The 18,878-nt window shown below is 40.1% G+C and overlaps 1 long non-coding RNA gene across 1 annotated transcript; it reads left to right on the top strand.

Moving 5' to 3' along the window:
* Window positions 1-548: 548 nt before the first annotated feature.
* On the top strand, window positions 549-16,756 carry LOC133557089 (uncharacterized). The gene is made up of 5 exons (XR_009807687.1): window positions 549-655; window positions 1,154-1,227; window positions 1,292-1,356; window positions 12,267-12,469; window positions 14,298-16,756. It is a non-coding gene; the product is annotated as an uncharacterized LOC133557089 (long non-coding RNA).
* Window positions 16,757-18,878: the final 2,122 nt, after the last annotated feature.

Below are 18,878 nucleotides of genomic sequence, written 5' to 3' on the forward strand. Positions count from 1 at the left end.
GCGTGCCATGAATGCGGCACTGCTTTATAGAATAGAAAAGGCCTCCTATATCCACTTGCCCGTGTCCCTATTACAAGAACAGACAGAGGGTATTTCAAATAAATACAGGATGCCACAGAAATGTACACTTCCCTCTTGAGGACCAGGCGACCAGAGCAGGATCTGTGCACCCAAACACTATATTCATTATACCTTTGCGTCATAAAGTGATTACATTAGATCTTGATGATTGGGATGAATTTGCTGCCAGGGAGAATTTTCAAAACTCACTTTTAATAGATCACTCGCTTTATTTGAATCTCTCTCAAACACCCAATTCCATTGCCAATGTTGCTTTTATTACAAAACACGCTTTTTCCATCACACTTAACAAAGTGCCTTGGTGCATTGAGAATTATTACATTGGTGAAGGTAACAAATGGGAGGTTAAGTAATGCATCTTTGTAGAAAACGCAGTGGAAATGAATACAAAAAATATCCTAATAGTGACAGAGTTCCAACAGTTATTTTGTTATGAGGTAGTTTCACTTCAATACATCTTGTCGGCAGGAGCCATCAGTGTTAAGAGGAAGGAGCTCTTTAGCACAGAGTTACACTTTCAGTCTTGAGCAGATTTTACTTCCAACACAAGGACAACATTATTTTTCGGTTCACAGTAAGTGAGGACATTTTAATTGTCTTTTTTCCGTGTTGTGTACATGTGTTTTAACTGTAACCATCAGAAAATATTATATAGCTGCAAATGTGTTAATTGTTTTTTTTTATGTTATTAATTTGATAGGGTATAGCGGTTTCTTTAAAGGCCTCTAAAACCCACTACTACCCACCACGCAGTCTGATAGTTTATATATCAATGATGAAATATTAACATTGCAACACATGCCAATAAGGCCTTTTTAGTTTACTAAATTACAATTTTAAATTTCCCGCGAGTTTCCTCTTGAAAACGTTGTGTAATGCTGACATGTACGCAAGACGTCATGGTTTTTTAGGAAGTAAGAGCGCTGCGCAGTATTTTGGAGATCTGTGTTGCTGAATCTTTTGCAATTTGTTCAATTAATATTGGAGAAGTCAAAGTAGAAAGATGGATTTGGGAAGCTTTAACCTTTAGCCATACAAACACACGGTGATTTCTTTTTTAAAATTCCTGGAGGTGAAACTTTACCATGGATCAGAGCGCGGTCAAGCGAACATGAATCACGACGGAATGTCAACCAGCAGGTTTCGGTGAGAAAATTGTGGTAAAAAGTCACTTCTTACTGGAGAAAAACTGAGCTTGTGTCGTCCATAGCTGCCGTCGACTCCACTGAGACACTGGCATCAAGACACCCGTGGATACACACCTCCGACTATCAGGTACTATTTAAGTCACTAAAACACTAGTAACACAATAGAAAGATAAGGGATTTCCCAGAATTATCATAGAAAATCTGTCTAAAAACATCGGAATCCGTCCCAATGCAATCGCGTTTTTTTTGTTGTTTTTTTTCTGGTCCGTCGCTATCAATATCTTCAAACACAAATCTTTCATCCTCGCTCAAATTAATGGGGAAATTGTTGTTTTCTCGGTCCGGATAGCACTTTTTGTTAGAGGCTCCCCTTAAAATCAATGTGAATATGTGAGGAGCCATCAACATGTGACGTCATCTTCTGCGACTTCCGGTAGAGGCGGGGCTTTTGTCTTTGCACCGAAAGTTGCGAACTTTATTGTAGATGTTTTCTACTAAATGATTTCAGCGAAAATATGGCAATATTACGAAATGATCAAGTATGACACATAGAATGGACCTGCTATCCCCGTTTAAATAAGAACATCTAATTTCAGTACGCCTTTAAGGACATAATTCAGCACACCTGTTTACTTGACTTTGTCGTCATTATTCACTGTCATTGTTCTATTGTGCACATAACAATATTGTTCTTGTTAAGCATTCATATATGTGGTTAAGAGTGAGCAATTCGTGACAGTCAGGAGATTTACCCAAAGGTGGAGATGTGCTGTGACCGCCAATTTGAGTCGTTTGATGTTAAGATTCAAGCATTCTCGTCTTTGACGGAATAAATGTTTTTGTGTGTCAAAAGATACTTCAAGTTGTGTTGCTTCGGCGTTACAAGCGCAACAAGGGGAAAAAAATAATACTAGTAATGAGAAAGAGACACTTCCCCCCCAAAAAATGTTAACAAATGAAAAAAGGTTTAAAAACTAAAAAAAAAAAACCAGCAAATAACAAAAAAAACAACAACCCCCTTCCACCTCCTCCCGGTCCTACATTGTCCTGTCACAAATCAGTCACTGTGTGTGGCAATGTACTGCCTTCCTCTTCACCCACAGGCAGATAGAAAATGAAACGAACTGAAAAAAAACAACATACAAAGAAGTGTCACTGTTGCTTTGGGGCAAACTGTGATTTCCACTCCAATAAAATCCATTCATCCATCCGTCTTCTACCGCTTGTCCCTTTTGGGGTCGCGGGGGGTGCTGGAGCCTATCTCAGCAGCATTCGGACGGAAGGCGGGATACACCCTGGACAAGTCGCCACCTCATCGCAGGGCCAACACAGATAGACAGACAACATTCACACTCACATTCACACACTAGGGCCAATTTAGTGTTGCCAATCAACCTATCCCCAGGTGCATGTCTTTGGAGGTGGGAAGAAGCCGGAATAACATTCTTCTAAAGGTAATAATGTTTATGTTATTTGGTTTAATGAGTTATCAATTACTGTATCCTTTGAACAGTAATTGATAAACTAATGACTAACAAAAACATTTTTTTTAAAAAAAGGCTAGTTGGCGATACCAAATAGTGGTGACCACGAGTGCGCTAAATGAAGTTAACATAGATGAAAGAAAAAGGGAGTACCAGGTCGTCCAAGAAAACATCAAGAAAATAAGCAATGTGGCGTCATCTATTACAGTTGTCCCCAACCACCGATTGGTACCGGGCCACAAAATAATTTTTATTTTATTTTATTTTATTTTTTATTTTTAAAAAAAAATACTCAGTGGCCTAGAGGTTAGAGTGTTTGCCCTGAAATCGGTAGACTATAAAAATGGGACCCATTACCTCCCTGCTTGGTACTCAGCATCAATGTCAAATGCAGAGCATAGATTTCACCACATCTAGTGTGTGTGTGACAATCATTGGTACTTTAACTTTAACCCTGGACAAGTTGCCACCTCATCGCAGGCATTGCAACTAATGGGAGCAATCAATACTACCTCTAAATGACTTTAAAATGTATTTAAAAAACATCAACAATACTTCATTTAGGTCCCATAACCTGTATAAAACCCAAGCTGTAGCGACATTGTTGTTGTAAGAGTGAACACTGACTTTTTCTAGCGTGGTAACCCATCGGCTTGTATTAGCCGTAAAAGTTAGCTGCGGATAGCTGGCTGTGGCCGTTTTTTCCCGACTTTTTTGGGTAGGCATGACATTTATGTCAAAATAGCATGGCTTCAAATTCCACATTTTGCAGCTTTGAGTGACTTTCACCTAACTCTCTGTGCTTCATTTTGCTCCAAAGTCACACCCTTCCTAGATTCTAGACGCAATAGTTCATCCTTCGTATATTTAGCTTCAAGAAGACAAGCTTTTAAATTCCTAATTTCTCCAAAAATAGCCGTCTTTGTTGTTTGTTACCAAGTCTGCCATTTAAAAAAGATACACACGCCTTGTCTACGGAAGTAGGACACACGTGGTTGCCAGAAGTTGGAAGTGCAGTGCTATGGAAAAGGAAATAAATGCGCCAAAGAAAAAGTTTCAGCAATGATTACAATATGTTAAATATTGTATGTTACATATTATTATGAACATCTCTCTGTTATTACATTATATATAGACTTGCATTGTGTATACAAAACATTGATGAGGTGGTTTTGAAGTTTTTTCAGAGGACTTTGATGGCTTCAACGGGGACTCTTATTAGCCATATTGTTATGTTTGCAGGAGGAGTATAGATGGCACAGACCACAGGGGGGATATATTGCTGTATGATTTATATATATATATATATATATATATATATATATATATATATATATATATATATATATAGAGAGAGAGAGAGAGAGAGAGAGAGAGAGAGAGAGAGACAGAGACAGAGAGAGAGAGAGAGAGAGACAGAGAGACCATATATATAATAACAACCATTAATACTAAAACTAAGGAAATGGAGTGTGAGTAAATTCAAGAGTGTGTATGGTGTAAGACTATGTGTAGGAATTAACTGCTGAGTGTTGCCGTAATCTTGAACGAGAGGAGGGACAATGCAGAGCTTGTAGGTCCGTGAGACAGGCAGGTTGTCCGGGGGATATAGCAAGGTGTCAACAGGTCTGTCTCCAGAGCGGGGGTCAAGGATCGAGGAGGCAGTCAGGGAAGCAGAAGGAACGCGGGGGTGAACAACGAGAAGCACGGCTCGTAGAGCGGGAACGAAGGCAGAGATTCAGGAATGGATGGTTTACGTTACGGTGTCGGATAGCAGGTAGAGCAGACTTTTGAAGGCAGGACCTCTCATTAGCGCCAGGTTTGTTGAGTGCTGGTGATTGATTGCAGCTGCTGTCTGCAGCAGGAGAGATGCGTGCGGAGATGAGTGGCCGTGGGCTTGTAACGAGGTGTGCTCCGCGGCTTACTGACGAATGCGCATTGGCATGCACCCAGGCCATGACACGTATATTCTAAGCCTTTTTTATTGTCTTATCAAAATTGTGAACGATAGGAAAAATTCCCAAAAAATTGCAGTTCCTATTTAAAGGGGAACATTATCACCAGACCTATGTAAGCGTCAATATATACCTTGATGGTGCAGAAAAAAGACCATATTTTTTTTTAACCGATTTCCAAACTCTAAATGGGTGAATTTTGGCGAATTAAACGCCTTTCCGTTAATTGCTCCTTGGCGATGACGTCAGAACGTGAGGTCACCGAGGTAATACATCCGCCATTTTCATTTTCTACACATTACACACACGGGTCTCAGCTCTTATTTTCCGTTTTTTCGACTATTTTTTGGAACCTTGGAGACATCATGCCTCGTCGGTGTGTTGTCGGAGGGTGTAACAACACTAACAGGGAGGGATTCAAGTTGCACCGAAGATGCGAAAGTGTCTGCCGCAAGACCCCGATTGAATGTGCTGTATTGTCTTCACATTTGACCGGCGATGACAGACATGACACAGAGATGTATGAATAACCTGCAGATGCATTTGCAACGATAAAGTCAACGAAATCACAACGGTGAGTTTTGTTGTTGACTTATGTGCTAATCAGACATATTTGGTTGCGGCTTGACTGCCAGCTAATCCATGCTAGCATGCTACACTAATCCATGCTAACATGCTATGCTAATCGATGCTAACATGCTATTTACCGGGGATGACGGACATGGCACAGAGGTGTATGCATAACCTGCGGATGCATTTGCAGTGATAAAGTCAACAAAATCACAAAGGTGAGTTTTGTTGATGTTGACTTATGTGCTAATCAGACATCTTTGTTCGCGGCGTGATTGCCAGCTAATCGATGCTAACATGCTATTTACTGGCGGTGCTAAAGCAGACATGGCACAGAGATGTATGGATAACCTGCAGATGCATTTGCAATGATAAAGTTAACGAAATCACAAAGGTGAGTTTTGTTGATGTTGACTTATGTGCTAGTCAAACATATTTGGTCGCGGCGTGACTGCCAGCTAATCGATGCTAACATGCTATTTACCGGCGGTGCTAAAGTAGACATGGTACAGAGATGTATGGCTAACCTGCAGATGCATTTGCAACTATATTACGTTTCCTTCAACCCACTTTTAATGCGAAAAAAACACTTACCAATCGACGGATTTAAGTTGCTCCATTATCTCAAAATGCGAAAATCCTGATCGTTTGGTCCGCACATTTTACCGGCGATGCTAACGCAGCTATTCGGCCATGCTATGGCTATGAATAGTGTCAATAGCTATTCGCTCAATAGCTTCAGTTTCTTCTTCAATACTTTCATACTCCAACCATTTGTTTCAATACATGCGTATTCTGTTGAATCGCTTAAGCCGCTGAAATCCGAGTCTGAATCCAAGCTAATGTCACTATATCTTGCTGTGGTATTCCCATTTTTTGTTTACATTGGCAGCACCGTATGACGTCACAGGAAAATGGATAGTGGTTTCAAAGATAGCGAAAATAAGGCACTTTAAAGCTTTATTTAGGGATATTCCGGGACCGGTAAAATTTTTTTAAAAACTTCAAAAAATACAAGCCACTGGGAACTGATTTTTATTGTTTTTAACCCTTTTGAAATTGGGATAATGTTCCCCTTTAAGCCTACTTCTCTACTGCTTTTTTAATGTTGGTCATTGTGGTGGTACTTGGAGATCCAAGTGTATCTTTTCTGCTAGTAGTACTTTGTGAAAAAAATTGCGAACCACTATTTCAGCGAAATGTAAATTTTTACACAATAAACATATTATAAAATGCTAGTTTTTTTAATAAAAGTAAATACGCACACGCTCCCTTAGGATGTAAGACATACATCCTAAAAAGAAGAGCCACAGGACTTGGCAGCAGGTCAAGAATTAGATGTGTTTGCTAGGTGCAGCACAGAAAAACCACCATTGGATAAAATATCTGGAAATAGGGTAAAGCCTTCCCGGCCCCAATCATTGAGAACAACACACTTGCTACTTTACTTAAGGTAAAACTAAAAGTATTATTCCAAGCAAACCAAAAATGCGAAAATGTTTAACTTACGTCAAAACTGTTATGCGATATGCCAGTGTTTCTATCCAATGTATTGTATTGTGCTGCTGTTTTTATGTTGCATCCTTACTATAAATCCCTTGTTTTAATCTGACATATTTACACAAAATCCAATGTGTTATTAATGGCAGTTGTCCGTTTTAATGAACAAACAAATAAATAAAAAAAAAAAAACATGTGACTTATATTTGTGAGATCGTCGTGAAAAATAAATTTAAAAAGGTGGATAATTGCTTCGTTAGTCATTTCCACCCTACATCTCCCCACCACAAACCATCAAATCAATAGGGGGTTCTTGCAAAAAAAAAAAATGTTTACTTATTAAACATCTTTTGCGGTTTTCAAATCGTGCATCGTTTTCATTTTTTCGAACCGCATTCCAGACCCGCTGCCACCCGCGGCCTTGAATGGCTTCTTTCATAGTCCGAGTGAGCTGACCAGTGAGGCTTTTCAGTTCAGTTCGACTCCTCTCTGATGCACTCTTAGATTTGTGAACACACCAAATAAGATGTGTGACTGCTTCTTAAATCAACAAACCAGCTAAATGTCCCTTCCCACCTTCCAACCTCGTGTCCACCTCAAGTAAGGAAGGCAAACTACGGTTCCTGGTTGACCGCCAGGACTGAAACGTTCGTAGGATCTCTTTTCGGACACATTTCAAACGGATGCCAGTTTCAACTCGATTGCAAGGCCGGACCACAGTCGGACCACCGGGGGCCCTCCTGACTAAAAGCCTCATCTGTTTACCGAAGGAGTTCGACGTGTGTGTGGAGCCTGGGTGGTGCCGCCACTACTCGAGATAGTATTTGATTTAGTTTTTTGAGGCAAAATGCTATTTCAAATCAGGAATGACGACGGCAAACCAAAGATACTTTTTCAAGTTTTAACATTTCAACATGAATTTGGTGGGAAGTGAGGAGAGCCGAAAACAAGCGATAGTTGTTGTTTTAAGTTGCTTGGTCATGGAAGGAGAGGAGTAGTTCTCCTAGGTGGCCTGCGTGTGGACAAATTGTTGCTCAAGTTTGCCGAAGGTGGAAGCTAAATCATTGCAATGTTTCATTGGGGAACACCTAAAGCTGCCAGAGTATCAATGCCAAATACAGCCAGCGTTCCTTGAAATGCAAAGTTGTAAATAAGTCCATAATTATACCATGTGATGACATGTCTGAAGCCACAGCATCTCTCGACAAACCAAAGTTTGAACTAGTGATGCTAGCCTGTTTGCTACCAAAGAGGTACAAAGAAATATATTCAATCATGTGCTTTTCCAAATGTGCATAGAACCTAATGCTTTTTCCTTTTCAAACACATCCATCCCGACAGTCTTTATTTTGTTCTGCTTTATTAGAGAGTTTCTTCTACAACTCATACTTGGATAATGTTCATTCAGTTGTTTAAGTTTTGTAAAAGAGCAGATAAACATTACACACAACTATAAATTGCAACTTTATGGATTCAAGAAACACTAAAATAAATCCAGAATAGAAATTGCGGGAGTCTGGAACAGTTTGGTTTTTAGATCAAGCAAGGTGAAAAAAATATGGAATCACTTAATTCCAAGATAAAGATAGCACCTGCATCAAATTAAATCCCTCCATCATTACGCTGTCAAGAGGACTATGGGGAGCTGTTGCACCGTGTGCATTGACATGACTCATGACCTACTACACAAAAGAAGTAAATTAAAACAAAGGAGAGGATTATCAAACTTCTTCAAGAAGGTAATTCATCACCCATTGATGAAAAAGTTGTTGATTGTTCATGATCAGCTGTGTGTAAAATCTGGACCAAGTACAAACAACATGGAAAGTTTGTAATAGGCAAGCTTACTGGTAGACCAAAGAAAACATCAGTCAAGACGGAAAACGTAAAGCAATATGTCTTGAAAACAGAACATGCAAAGAAAAACAAATAAAGAACAAATGAGAGGAAAGAGTCACTGTCTGTGACCGAATTATAACAAACCTTCTGAAGGAATTGGGATTTAAATATAAAAAAGCTAAACCAAAGATGTCATTAACATCTACCCAGAATAAAACAAGGGTATAGTGTGCTACCGAAAAGCAATCATGGACTGTGGATGACTGGAAGAAAGTCATATTCAGTGATGAATCATAAAATCTGCATCGGGCAAGCTGATGATGCTTCAATTTTTGTTCTAGTGAGATTTATGAAGACGACTGCCTGAAGAAAACATGCACATTTCCAAAGTCATTGATGATAGGGGGCTGCATGTCATGCGATCACACTGGGGAGATGGTTGTCATTACATCTTTAATAAATGCACATGTTTACATTGACAATTTAGACACTTTTATTATTTTATCAATCCAAAGAATGTTTGGGGATGAGGACTTCATTTTCACGGTAATGCATCTTTCCATAGGGCAGTCCTTCTCAAATAGTGGTGATGCCGGGGGTCATGTTTTATCAGTATCAGACTTAGACTTCCTTTTTATTGTCATTCAAATTTGAACTTTACAGTACAAATAAGAACAACATTTTGTTGCATTAGCTCTTGGTAGTGCAGGATAAAAAAAAAGCAATAGGGTGCAGATATAAATAAATAGATTACTGTACATATAAATACATTGCACTTTTTTCACATGCGTCCATGTTTATGGATGTATGTTGTATTGTCTTTTTCATTCCAGCGAGTGAATGCATTTTGGGGGGAGTTGAGGGGATAATTTAATTATAATGCGTTCAGGAGTCTTATGGCCTGAGGGAAGAAACTGTTACAGAACCTGGAGGTTCTGCTACGGAGGCTGCGGAACCTCTTCCTAGAGTCCAACAGTGAAAACAGTCATTGCAGATTTTCTGAGCCCTGGTCAGGCAGCGGCTTTTTGCGATCTCCTGGATAGGAGGAAGAGGAGTCCTGATAATATTTTCCACCGTCCTCACCACTCTCTGGAGAGACTTCCAGTCCGAGGCATTGCAGGCGCTAGTCCAGACAGAAATGCTGTTGGTCAGCAGGCTCTCTTTAGTGCCTCTGTAGAATGGGGTGAGAATGGGGGGACGGAGCTGTGCTCTTTTCATCCGACGCAAAAAGTGCATGCGCTGCTGAGCTCTTTTTACAAGAGCTCCGGTGTGTAGGGACCAGGTGAGTTCAACGCCGCTTTGAAAAGCTCCGCACTGCTAAACGTGGTCATTCTAGTCATAATCTCAACTTCCTCATATACATTTATTATAGAAAAAGACTCATTATTATTATTTATGAATTTTCTTTTAATATCAATTAAGTTGTCAAAAATGTTCATAGTTTATATGAGGATTTATGTATAGTTTTAATTTTAGACAACTTGATGAACACTAAATCTTTACTGTTAGGTACTAAACAAATGTTAATAAAGTTACAGTTTGTTGTAACAACTTACTGTTATAAGTTGATGAATAATTCCGTCTATTTTATTTTTTTTATTTTCTTTAATGTTGATAAGGATCCAATTTTATACAGAGGTGTATTGCAATGCTGTCAGTTATAGTCGCAGCGGATAGTGGGGGTGGAGTGGGTGAATTCTTTTTTTTTTTCTTCCTAGTTTGGGCGTGAAATAAAATAATTGAGAAGCACTGCCAAGGAGCAAACACTGTGAAAATATTTCTTGAAAAAAGATTCATAGGGTCAACGTCATGGCCTGCAAACAGTCCGGATCTCAATCCAATCGAATATCTTTGGTGGAAATTGAAGAAAAATGGTCTAAACCAGGGGTCGGGAACCTTTTTGGCCGAGAGAGCCATGAAAGCCAAATATTTTAAAATGTATTTCCTTGAGAGCCATATAATATTTTTTAACACTGAATACAATTAAATGCGTGCATTTGTAAGTAAGACTAACATTTTTAGAGAATAATGAGTATTTTATTCTTTTTAATAACGTTGTTATTGGGGCGGTACTTCTTGGATGGTAGAGTGGCTGTGCCAGCAACTTGAGGGTTCCAGGTTCAATCCCCGCTTCCGCCATCCTAGTCATTGCCGTTGTGTCCTTGGGCAAGACACTTTACCCACCTGCTCCCAGTGCCACCCACACTGGTTTAAATGTCACTTAGATATTGGGTTTCACAATGTAAAGCGCTTTGAGTCACTAGAGAAAAGGCGCAATATATACTGTATATAATTCACTTCACAATATAATTCACTTATTCTAAAGCTAACCAATAATAAATATAATACTTCTTACCATTAACGCGACTTCTTGAACAGGTGCGATAGAAAATAAATGGTTGGATTAAAATGCATGAAAATGTCTTATCTTTTGAACGTTATTTTTAACACTGTGATTATCAGCGGAATTATTCATTACTTATCATGTAAAGCAATGCCAGCTAAGATTTATATGAGAGCCAGATGCAGTCATCAAAAGAGCCACATCTGGCTCTAGAGCCATAGGTTCCCTACCCCTGGTCTAAACCAAGGCTCCAATCTCCAAAGCTGATTCAACAACAGCAATCAGAGAAAGCTGGAGTAAGAATGATGAGGAGTTATGTTGGTCACTTGTTAAGTCTATGCCTCAGAGACCACAGCTGCTAAATAGGCCAGAAGGGTGCAACCAAGTACTAGTGGCATGTACAAACCACATTTTTTTTTTTTTTTTTTTTTTTTTTTTTTTTTTTTTTTATGGTCTGGTTCTATCTTGTTTTGTATCATTTACTACTTTACTACATCCAGTACACCCATAGTGGGCAGAGTTGCGAGACGTGCTCAAGTTAGTGAATGAAGCGCACATTTGTAGTTGTTTCCCCATATTTCTACACAATAACTCAGCAGTAAAGAATAAGAAGCTGTTTTTGGTTTAGAACATGTTTTGTTTTATTCATTATTGACGTGTTTAGAAACCCATTTTAAAGGGGAACATTATCACAATTTCAAAAGGGTTAAAAACAATAAAAATCAGTTCCCAGTGGCTTGTTGTATTTTTTGAAGTGTTTTTCAAAATTTTACCGGTCTCGGAATATCCCTAAATAAAGCTTTAAAGTGCCTTATTTTCGCTATCTTCGAAACAGCTACCCATTTCCCTGTGACGTCATACAGTGCTGCCAATGTAAACAAACAATGGGAATACCACAGCAAGATATAGCGACATTAGCTCGGAATCTGCACCATCAAGGTATATATTGACACTTACATAGGTCTGGTGATAATGTTCCCCTTTAAACACAGTGGTCTGAAAATCAACCCTGTTTACTTTTGCACTGTACTTACCATTTCTACATAACACTGTAAATTTGCAACATTCGTGATGTTTTTTGTTTATATTTGAATGTATTTATTTATATACTCACAGTGGTGGTTATAATTAATTCCTAATAACTCAATACCATCTAATATGTGTGATTTGACTAAAATGGATCGTGTCTTTTTTATTGATATCCTAGCAATGTAATTATCTAATACGAAGTTTGTTTTTAGTGTCGGACATCACATGCAAGCATCCACACCAACGTGACTTGTGAGCATTTGCCAGTGACATGTCTTTACATATAATCTTTCACTCCTCTCCCCTTGATGTCCAGTGCTGAGGTCAGGATCAGAGAGAGATGAAAGCACCATTTAAATGAGCACCTCACTGCTGGAGCGCTGACTTCTGACCCCTGACCCTCAACCACACGACCCCACCCTCCAGCAGTTCCACGACTTGCAGCAAGGACAAAAGGAGAAAATGACCATCAGTGGGTCATGGGGAGCACTATGAAGACCTCAGGAGTCCCAACAGGGGGTATGACGGCTCCCTTCCTGACTTGAATTCCTGAATTAAATAGATGAAAACTTGAGGAAAGCACATTTTTTTAATAAGTAAAGGTTCTTATTAGCAATAACTCAATTTAATACAATATAAGTAAATAAGCGTAACTCAGGGTTTGCTCAGTTTGACATATTTTTTTCCCCCTGTCTCCTTATCTGATAGGATGTGTTATCTTGTTATTCATTCATTCTCATGCATTTAATGTAAATGTAAAAGTTATTATTTGTGTAACTTTATTGTCTTGGAATATTATTACAATTATTATTATCATAATTTTAACATCAATTACCATCACTTTCTCATTCTAAAACTGGAATGATGCTAAACATTATTGCATACGTCTCAGGAGGAGCCTTATATACATATATACATCCATCCATCCATTCATTTCCTACCGCTCATTCACTTTAGGTTCGCGGGGGGCGCTGGTGCCTATCTCAGCTACAATCGAGCGGAAGGCGGCATACACCCTGGACAAATCGCCACTACATCGCAGAGCTAACACAGATCGACAGACAACATTCACACTCACATTCACACCCTAGGGCCAATTTAGTGTTGCCAATCAACTTATCCCCAGGTGCATGTCTTTGGAAGTGGGAAGAAGCCGGAGTACCCGTAGACAACCCACGCATTCACGGGGAGAACATGCAAACTCCACACAGAAAGATCCCAAGCCCGGGATTGAACCCAGGACTACTCAGGACTTTCGTATTGTGAGGCAGACGCACTAACTCCTCTGCCACCGTGCCCGAGCCCGGGATTGAACCCAGGACTACGCAACGCCTTCGTATTGTGAGGCAGACGCACTAACCCCTAACATATATACATGTTACTAATTATTAACAAAAATAATGATAAATAGATAGATATATAGTACTTTATTGATTCCTTCAGGAGAGTTCCCTCGGGAAAATTAAAATGACGATAATTATACAAAACAATTATCAAAGGTTTATAATTGAATAGTAGCCTCTGAATCATATTAGAGTTTTGAGGAATTATCACCCCTTACCTTCACACACAGTATTTTTTTATTTGCCAATATACAGTATATTTGCTTATTTTTTGTGTTTTAGAAGTTTTGTCTGTCAATTTTTCAACCGGGCAGCACGGTGGGTCAGGGGTTAGTGCATGTTTCTCACAATGCAAAGGTCCTGAGTAGTCCTGAGTTCAATACTGGGATCGAGATCTTTCTGTGTGGAGTTTGCATGTTCTCCCCGTGGGTTCCCTTCGGGTACTCCGGCTTCCTCCCACTTCCAAAGACATGCACCTGGGGATAGGTTGATTGGCAACACTAAATTGGCCCTAGTGTGTGAATGTGAGTGTGAATGTTGTCTGTCTATCTGTGTTGGCCCTGCGATGAGTTGGCGACTAGGACAGGGTGTACCCCGACTTCCGCTCGAATGCAGCTGAGATAGGCTCCAGCGCCCAACGCAACTCCGAAAGGGAATAAGCGGTAAAAAATGGATGGATGGAATTTTCCAACCTACATGCTGTGCTTAATCCATAAAATTAATTAATGTGGGCTGAAATGACCTTACAATGGCGTGCTATAGCACAACTTATTGCTTTGGCGTACGTTTGACAGCCTTATAATGTAGATAAAAATATTTTTTAACCATAAATTATTTACTGCCAGGTACAGGTACTCAATTTAACACATTCATTGAGGCGGCTGCACAGGAATGCGGGTAACTAATATTCAAATATGCACCCACACATGCAGTGTAGTGCACGCACGCACGCTTCGTCCCACATGTGCTCAATCACAGCTTCCTGTTTGTCCTCTGTGCTGTAGCGGCAGTGATGTCACAGATGAGGTCACCATTTAGGTCACCCACGGCGCCGATGCTCCCACGATAGCTGCAGGTAATTATGATGTCATTGACATTATGCATCAACGAACACATGCTCATGTATTCACAGGTCCAGCCGGGTTTCAAGCGTTTTATAACACCTTGGCCACCAGAAGCAGCCGTAACTCAGAAAAAAAAACCCTAAGAAAAACACTTAAATATTATAATAGGTCTTGGTATATGTATTTGATTAAAATGTAAAAATTTAAGGTAATTATACGATATTTTACTCCGGTTTATCACTTCCAGCCAGAACCTCAATGACGTCATGCATCAAGGCAACACTGTGTGCGTTTGTTTACGTACAAGCAGAACCATTGGCGCCCGAACTGATGTATCATGCATGGCTAATGTCTCCACAGTGTAAAAAGATGGACCACTGTAAACAGGTGGAGACAAGAAACAAGCTAATGTGCGGGTAGCATACAGCGCCAGTTTCCTGCAGACCACTTTGCACGTCAAATGCTGAAGGCTACGTGGCGTCAACCCGACTGCAGCGAGCTGTTGCTTCTCCGATTTAACACAGAGTAAATGTTATCAACAGTAAGCCCATCAAGCATTTGAGTGGCACATTGGCTTGTTATACGCACATTTTCCTGGTGGAATAAGTCTGAAAAGACGGGTCATCTTAAATTTCTCCAGTTATCAATGCAAACAAACAGGTGATACAAAACAACTTCTCTCTCAGCAAATTACAGTTTTTCTCATTTTTGATGAAATGCAAACACCGTGATGTCGGATGAAACCTGGAAAGATGTAGCTGTGACTGTAATTGTAATTGTTGGTTACAACATTAAGTACCATGCTAACCTCTGATCACCCACTTCAATGGTCTTGTGATTTTCAACAAAACTGTTTTCAGTCTGTTACTAATGTTTGCATGGAAAAAATAATGATAATAATGCCATCCTATTAGTATTCCTGGAGTGCCAAAGTAACATCCACACGGCAGACGTTTATCCATGAAAATATGGGTAAGCTGCCGAATGGTCTGCCCGACACATTTCAGTTTGTTCTTCTCTTGAGACTCTACAAACTGGATGAGCAAGCATTAGCATATTAGCATCATTGAGTTTTATGCAGCTCAATTTTTGTTTCATCTGACCACAGAACTTTCCTCCATGAGGTCTTATCATTGTCCCTTTTATGTCGGATGAAACAAAAATTGAGCTGTTTGGCCACAATACCCAGCAATATGTTTGGAGGAGAAAAACTGAGGTCTTTAATCCCAATGGAACTGGTGCTTTACAGAAAGTAACTGGGACAATGAAAAAGGAGGATTACCTCCAAATTATTCAGGACAACCTAAAGTCGTCACCCCGGAGGTTGGGTCTTGAGCACAGTTGGGTGTACCAACAGGACAATGACCCCAAACACACGTCAAAAGTGGTAAAGGAATGGCTGAATCAGGCAAGATTTTAAAATTTTAGAATGGCCTTCCAAAAAGTATCAATCAATCAATTAATCAATGTTTATTTATATAGCCCTAAATCACAAATGTCTCAAAGGACTGTACAAACTACTACAACTACGACATCCTCGGAAGAACCCACATAAGGGCAAGGAAAACTCACACCCAGTGGGACGCCAGTGACAATGATGACTATGAGAAACTTGGAGAGGACCTCATATGTGGGCAACCCCTCCCTCCCTACTTACTTAAACATGTGGACAATGCTGAAGAAACAAGTCCATGTCAAAAAAACAACACATTAGCTAAACTGCACCAATTTTGTCAAAAAGAGTGGTCAAAAATTCAACCAGAAGCTTGTTGATGGCTACCAAAAGCACCTTATTGCAGTGAAAATTGCCAAGGGACATGAAACCAAATTTTACCCTTGTCTTACGTTAGGAGGCTAAGTTACCTGTTAAGATCCGCTGCTCGGATCTTAATTTATTTGGTTTTCTGGTAATTTGTGTTTATCTTCTTGATTCATGGACGCTTCAGAGTCTTACTTTGTGTACTCCCTGATTTGTTTTTGTCACCATGGCGACTTGATTTGTTCACCTGCCTTTGTTTGCACACCTGGTTTTGATTAGTGACTCTATATTAACCCACCTGTTTCATTTACTCGTCCTGGTCTCGTCAAGTTTCCTACACTCTTTTCAATGTCTTCGTGGACTCCTAACTTTGGTAATAATCCGTTTTGATACTTGCTAGCTTCCATGCCTAGCCTCTTTGTGTTCTAAGTGTTTACTCGCTAATGCTTTCGCGCTTAGCCACCTTCTGTTTCCCTAGCTCACACGCTAGTAGATGTTTGTTTGCCTTTTCTCTTAGCACAAGGGTTTTTTGTTATTAGTCTGTTTGTAGTTAAATAAATCTGTTTTCTTACCTGTACGCTGTGTCATTGCCCGACTGCATCTTGGAAGAAGCACCCCTTGCGCACGATGCCACGAAGACGTAATATTACCTACATAACAGCTCAAGCTTTTATTGCTAACGTATTATTCAAATATTTACAACATAATGTTATTACTTACCACTTCATTGTCTCATTGCCTTTTATTTCAAGCACTGAGAACGCCATCAAAATGAGTTTTTTAGAAAGAAAAACATTTTTGTGAAGGTCTGTGGGTGAAGCCGGACTAATCTTTGTACACATTCAGAGTGACTTTCTGACAGTTGAAGGCACTTGGCCATGAATCATAAAAGTTAAAATTAAGACACTTCTTACTTCAGACAAGGCTAAAAGGTTTTTTTGACTTGTGCTAGTGAAAGCAAACAACCACCGCTCATTGCTCTTATTAGAGTGCAGTTCCCCTTTAAAACAAATGTGATGAATTCATTGCACCAGGAGTGCTATATCGTTATCCAAAAAGGTATATTAATGGATTTGGATCTTTTGTTTGGTGAAAAAAACAACACATACTGAAAGTAACCCTTTTGTTTGGCGTGGAAGACATGAGACCACCAGTGTACATACAGTGCACTAGTCTGGCATGGTGGCAATTTTGTCACCGGCTACAGCAGCGTGTCCTCTGTGTGGCCGAGCGCGACTTCAATGTAATCACGCTCAAATCTCAAAGTAATTGACTTTACTTTAAGCTACCCCACAGTGCAACCTAATTGGCCACAGGAGGCCTAAGACTGTACGTGTGCGTTCGCGTATGAACTTGTATGACATCATGGTAAAAAACACAGATTAGGCTTCGTAATGAGCGTAAAGCGCAGTGGAAGTCAAAGCGCAGTGGAAGTCAAAGCGTGCTGGTGCGCATGGAGGATTGGTACAAGGAAACGTTTGTTTGCCTGGTCAGTTCTAACACACACACACACACACACACACACACACACACACACACACACACGCACACACACACACACAAACATACACACACACACACACACACACACACACACACACACACACACACACACACCATCATCATCGGCGGTCACTCGTGGTCGAGTATGACTGTCCTCCTTCCTGGTCCTTGTGTGTCTTCAGGTGGGCGTGGAGGCCGATTCTGGACCCGATTATTCTGGGGCAATGTGGACAAGGGAATATAGTGGTGGTGGGTCTCTCCTTTCTTAGTCAGCGCTTGTCTTGTGCAGCATAGCAAAGGTCGTCATTATATTGCGCGGCACCCTCACGGACAAGGTTTCTCCACTTCGTCCTGTCTGTTGCCTTGACTTCCCAAGACTTAAAGGCCTACTGAAATGAGATTTTCCTATTCAAACGGGAATAGCAGGTCCATTCTATGTGTCATACTTGATCATTTCGCGATATTGCCATATTTTTTGCTGAAAGGATTTAGTAGAGAACATCGACGATAAAGTTGGCAACTTTTGGTCGCTAATAGAAAAGCCCTGCCTTTACCGGAAGTATGTGCGCGTGATGTCACGAGTTGCAGGGCTCCACACATATTCACATTATTTTTAATGGTAGCCACCAAGCAGTAAGAGCAATTTTGACGAATAAAGCGACAATTTCCCCATTAATTTGAGCGAGGCTGAAAGATTTGTGAATTAGGATATTGATAGTGAAGGACTAGAAGAAAAAAAAATAAAAGCGACGGCGCCGGGCGGTGGCAGTGTGACCGTTTCAGATGTAATTAGACACATTTACTAGGACAATTCTGGAAGATCCCTTATCTGCTTTATTGTCTTAACGGTGTTTTAGTAAGATTTTAAAGATTGTAAAGAGATACCTCGAGGTCGGATGGCTGCGGTGAACACAAAGTGTCTCAGAGAGAAGCAGAGGAGCCAAGCTCACAGCTGCCTTTTAAACAGCTGCTGCAGGACGACGGATAATCCAATGATTTCTCTGGTAAGATATATATCACAATTTCCCCATCCAAAAACATGCTGGTTGACGTAGAGAAAACATGTTCGCTTGACCGCTCCGCTTCACAACAAATAAAGAAACACCGGCTGTGTCTCGGTGCTAAAGACAGCTGCAATCCACCACTTTCCACCAACAGCATTGTTTTTTATAGTCTCCATTATTAAATGAACAAATTGCAAAAGATTCAGCAACACAGATGTCCAGAATAATGTGTAATTATGCGGTTAAAGGAAAACA

Source organism: Nerophis ophidion, linkage group LG08 (assembly GCF_033978795.1).
Source record: "Nerophis ophidion isolate RoL-2023_Sa linkage group LG08, RoL_Noph_v1.0, whole genome shotgun sequence".
NCBI classification, from domain to species: Eukaryota; Metazoa; Chordata; class Actinopteri; order Syngnathiformes; family Syngnathidae; genus Nerophis; species Nerophis ophidion.